This window comes from Ranitomeya imitator, chromosome 3 (genome assembly GCF_032444005.1).
Source record: "Ranitomeya imitator isolate aRanImi1 chromosome 3, aRanImi1.pri, whole genome shotgun sequence".
In the NCBI taxonomy this organism is placed as follows: domain Eukaryota; kingdom Metazoa; phylum Chordata; class Amphibia; order Anura; family Dendrobatidae; genus Ranitomeya; species Ranitomeya imitator.
The window spans coordinates 814,472,993-814,478,992 of record NC_091284.1 but is presented as its reverse complement, the minus strand read 5'-3'; positions in this window follow the sequence as shown (position 1 = coordinate 814,478,992).

Here is a 6,000-nt window from a genome sequence, read left to right as displayed (position 1 = left end):
CTAACCTCTACGAGAGTTAGAATCCCATCCTAACCTCCATGAGGGTCATAATCCCATTTGAACCTCCATGAAGGTCATAATCCCATCCTAACCTCTCTGAGAGTCATCTTCCAATCCGAACCTCTATGGTAACAGGATCACAACAAGGTCCATGCCGGTGAGTTCCTCAGCTACCAAGAGGGTTTCAACAGTTTTACCTGCTATGAAGTCCATTTGAGTGGCATACTTTGTACTGCAACATTCCTTCATTTACCTCCTTACCTCATTTACCTCTTTACCTGCTGTAATGATCCTTCTCAAATAAACAGGAGCTCTCTTATTATCCCCTATTTGTTAGGCAATCCCTGCATGTGTTGCACCTGTTGAACGGCCGCGAGACATGCATCCACGGGGAATCAAGCACATTTTTCGAGCACGCCGAAGACACTCTGTTAGCACCCGAGCATGGTCTGATAACACCTTATCTCGGCACATTTCCTCATCACTAGGGCTCACTTTTAGTGTCTCTGCCCAAAGTTCTCTCTTTGTGCCTCAGTTTCCTATAAATAGTCACTGCCCACAAAATGCTAAACTGACTGGGCAGAGCTCTGCATTGCAAGTATAGAGCTACAGAGTGAACGTATAATTAATGCCCAGGGGCATGGGTGTAGGCCTGGCATAAAAGTGAGCAGCCTACTTTTCCATTCCTTGAGAGTGTACATCACGGCCTCCATTCTCAGACCTGCTTCTGTTGGGTAATAAAATGCCATAAATTTTCCAGATGAGACAACCCCTTTAATTGTTGGCAAAAGTTTCTTCTGATATTAAGGGGAAGGAGGGAGATGCTTCTGCAGTTTCTCTTCCTCATCCTGCCAACATAGCTCTTACACCACACCTGAGATTACTTATTTCGCCCATGCTTTGTCTAGACTCAAACAGTGCCCAGAAGGAACCATAAATTATCCACATATAGCCATAAATTAGCCACATAGAGCTACAAAATACCTAGTTATTACCATACTTTCCCCTCATATTTTCACTTACCAAAGTCCACAGTGATTCAATTAGTAGCCACCTCTAAACAATGCCTACATAAAGTCAAACATTGCCCTGAGAGTGCCATAAGTTGCCCACATGGAGCTACATAGTACCCAGTGTGTGCCATACTTTTCCCACGTAGTTCTGGAGAACCAAGAATCTAATACTTTCCCGGGATTAAGTCAGGGTGAAACAATAACAAAGTTTTGACAACGTTATGCTAGTCCCTAAAAAGTGCCCTTATTGAGTCCAATAGTGCCAGTTTTTGCCCAAGAAAGCATCACAGTCAGTTCGCCATATTCTTGGCCCACCGACTATTTAGCTCAGCCTCCTTGTTGCACTGTGAATGAAAGTTACACTGCCCCCGATGGCTGAAGATGGTAAAGCTCAATCAAATCTTTAATTTATTTTTTAATTAATATTTTGGCTTGTTTTTGTTTATTTTTAATTGAAAAAGTGGTAATGACAATTCTAATATTTTATGATCAGAATATTTTTATCTTTTAGGCATGCTAAACACCCGTCTTATAAAATTCACATCCTTGGTGTGCCTCGGTATTCACCTTCTATGCTGTATATAAAGACTTCAGTTCTCCGATGATGTTTTATAATATAGGATTTATGGCGTTTCAGCACGTTCACATAAAATTTCCACATAATAAGTGAATCTGTCACAATTATAATTTGTCGCCTCATTTCCCCGGAACAATCAATTTATTTAATGTTCATGGCTCTATTTTTATTCATGGTCACAGAGATCTGTAATTAATCCTGTTTTGTATTCTCGGGCAGCAGAAAACAAGCTTAATAGGACTGTAAATGGGATTTAACCGTGAGGCTTTCCGAGTCCGGAGTGTTACACTGATTACATTGTTCTCTGTCACTGCGTCATTTCGTCATATTACAAAAAAAAAGTTCAACTTTATTGCTAATCACTTATAATAGGAAAGTTTGGGAAAATCGTCTGGATAACTGGTCATTTCTAATTCACATTGTAGATATCATTACAAAAACAAGGCCACAATCCCTTTTTTTTTGCCAGTTGTAATACATTTTGGCTCCCCTCCTGATTTCTGTACATTGGGGGCGATGACTGGAATGTGGCTGGAGGTTCTCTTCTTCGTGTGGGTCAGCAAGGGGGAGCCGAACAGACTAACAGCTTTTATGTCATCCCAGAAAGAGCCTGCTAACTCAGCAGTCATGGAAGCCCAACTTTATAACTCTTCCCCTCTGTTTGCTATTAGTGTGACATTTGTATTGGTGCCTGCCCTTCCTGTCTCTGCTTCTGTCGCCATGCTCTTGTTCTAGGCTATAGTCCTAGTTCTGTGTCTTCTGGAACTTGTAGATCTGTCCATACTGGGAGATATAGAGTTGACTTCTGTCCATGTTTGCTGCCTGCTGTATGGTCTGGGTGAGGTTGCAAGCTATTTAACCTCCTGAAATCTTGCTGCTCACTGCCAGTTATTATCTGACTCGTTTCTGTGAACTTCTTGTTCACTTTTAACCTTGTTATTTAGTTATTATCTGAATTGTTTCTGTGAACTTCTTGTTCACTTTTAACCTTGTTATTTTCCCAATGGACATTCCTAAAATTGACCTCTGGTCTTGACTATTCTACTTCATTACGATTTTGTCCTTACACCGACCTCACGGTTCTGACCATTACCAGACCACTGTCTTGCTCTGGTTTGTTCCTCTAGACGGCAGCCCTTTCATGGATGATGGAAGCAACCATCGGACATCATTGTAAAACCAGATACCTATACAAGAGTTAAAGGGTGAAGGCCAGGGTTCTTCTGGTATCTGGCAGATGGAATGGCTTGAGCCAAGTCTGTCTGAGGTAGCCATTTTGAGCCTGAGGCCTCTGACAGATGTAACACTTAGGCCGGGGTCACACTTGCGAGAAACTCGCAGGAGTCTCGCGTCTCAATACCCAGCACTGCCGCCGGCACTCAGGACCGGAGTGTGCGGCTGCATGTATTTCTATGCAGCTAAGCGCTCCAGTCCGAGTGCCGGGTATTGAGACTCATGCGAGTTTCTGGCAAGTGTGGCCCCAGCCTTACTGTGTATAACTTTTTGAAAGTTTACAGAGAGCCTGTGAAAACATTGGACTACGAACTTCTTGGCCACTTTTTCCTTTTAAGATATATTACAAAGTTTTATATAGGATATTAATATATAGGAATGAATGAAGCTCAGCTGTTAAATATCATTGATTATTACAGTCTCCAGGAAGTGATTGGATAGAGTCCCCTCCCTCAGAAACCTGGGAGTGACAAGAGGGTGGCATACAGAGACTTATCAGTGTGTACAGTGTGCAACTATCCTGCCTTTTCTAAGCGTCCACCTATACAATAAAGCAGCCATTAACTCATCCACCTAATAATATTAATGAAATGACTCTGCTTACTCTGTCCCATTCTATACAACAAAACTGAAAAGAGACCTTTAGTAGCTAGCAGGAAAACTGCATTATATCAAGACCTTTTTGTGTGGATAGGTACATAAAAGTGACAAACAAACATTGTATAAATAACCAGATGGTTCCCAACATCAAGCTTTCTTTTTTTTCCTCCCTTTGGTACAGGACAATTTTAGCTGTACAACCGCTTGTTTTTTTTTTTGTGGGATAAATTGTAGTTTTGTATGATACCATTCACATTATTGTAAGATGAATTGGTGAAAAAAAAAAAACACAAAGTGCACCACAATTTTTAGGGTTTTATTGTTGTTTTCTTATATACATATATTTTACTAATTTAAACAAAATTCAAAATGTAAGAAAAAAATTGAGTTTGACCTATCCTGAGACTTGTTTTTTTTTAGTCGACGGAGCTGTATGATGAGTTTTTTTTTTGTACAGTTGTCATTTTGATTGACATACAACTTTTGGAATGGTTTTTATTGTTTTTTTTTTCCCTTATGAAATAAGGCGACCCCACCAAATAAAAAGCATAATGGCATTAATCATATAAGTCGAAAGGTAAAATGAAATATTTGGAAAAATTGGACATTTACGTATGCAGCGATAAGAAATATGGTTATTACATTTCTTGGGAATGGGAAAAAGAATGTGAAATAAACTATTAGATGTTTTCATATTTTGGAGAAAAAAAATCAAACTTTTTTTTTTTAGTTTTCCTCCAGAGCTTGAACCTGTGATCACCTGTACCAACCTGGCGCTAGCTATTACAATATTCCAAAAAATGAATCAGCAGACATTATCAGCGACTCACAAGCTTAATTGTGACTTTTTTTTATATTTTGATATCTATATATATATATATATATATATATATATATATAAACAATTGTGATCAAAGCTCCTAAGTAATACAGACAAATACATATCAAATACATTCATAATAAATGCAAAATAATACAAAGGATTTAACAGCTCGGTCTCTCGGAGTCCATCGCTCTCGGTGTGTTACTGGTAAATCGGTCGTTACACAAGCGCTAGAGTCCAAACGACGATGGTTTAATGGTCTGGACGATGCCGAATGTTAGGTAAGGAGGTAATTAATGGGAGAACAACACTGCGAAAGGTGCAGGAGGAACGCTGGACCCGTGCAATGTGGACAAATGGAGAATTATGTAAAATGTATATGTTGTAGTCCTAAGATTGTAGGCAGGTCTCGTCCGATTTGTTTAACCTCCCCAATGAGATGACATCAAAGGTTTTGGCCTAAAGTGATGAAGTTGGATGCACTGTGAGAGCCTGGTCAGTGGCCTTAAGGAGGTTGTTTAGGCTTGGGACTCAAGTCTTCAGTCATTCTATGGGACTGTAGACTTGTGAATCCTCACAAGTCATGTGACCGCAAGTTTGCACGCTTCTGGCCACATTCCGACTAGACGTGTCAGGTCTTGATCAATTGACTCATATCAAGAGATGCCGCACAAGTCTAGTCGGCATGTGACCGCACGTATACAAATCGCATACCTGTGCTCACTCAACCAGCTGCTCACTCCCAGCTCCGTCAATGTGACTGTAAACTTAAACCCCAAGTCTTGAGGATTTTAAAGAAGGAAAAATAAGAAGCTGACTATCCCATAGCCATTGAACTTTTTTCTGTTTTAAAAATGAATAATGGCACTAAAATAAAATAAAAATCACCTACTGGACCCCCATAAGTTCCTTTCTTCAGCTGCTTGTGGCCACAGACTGCGTGAAGCAGTGACCCTCCACCACCTGGGCCAGAAGATCATCGGGGAACAATGGTAGCAGTGCAGAGAAGCAGTGGGGGTCCAGTATGTATATGGTTTGGGCAGATTGTTTATTAAAAAATAAATAGTGGACAATCCCTTAAAGGCTACGGACTATTTTTTTTATTTTAAGAATGGGACCAGGACGACCCTTAAATTAAAAAAAAAAAACCTCATCTACCAGACCCAAGTTGTTCCTCGGCACTGTTGCCCGTGGCCACTGATTGGCTGCATCGTGACCTTACATCTGAGCCAATCCTTTCAAGGCTACGGACTATTATTTTTATTTTAAGAATGGGACCAGGATGACCCTTAAATGAAAAAAAAACCCTCATCTACCAGACCCAAGTTGTTCCTCGGCACTGTTGCCCGTGGCCACTGATTGGCTGCATCATGACTTTACATCTGAGCCTGAAAGATCGGCCTCCATCAGGAGACATGGTAGGCGGTGTAGAAGAACTGAGGGGATCAGATGGGTTAGTATAGGGTTTCCTTTAACTTTAAGGCCATTATTACTTTAAAGAAAAACACAGACTTAAGACTTTCCTATTAAAAATATTTTAGCAATGATAAAGTCCCGCGAAACCTCTTTAATGACAGCGAGACAACAGGACCGCATGGCCATAATGAAAATGCTTTTGCTTTCCAGCCATGGAACGGGGACTATACGGAAACGTTTGGCAGCTCAGGGTCAAGACTGAGTTCTTGTGGTGGGATCTGTTCATAGGACTAACCTGTGAGGAGAGTTGTCCACTTTTGGGGGGGGCAATGTTTTAG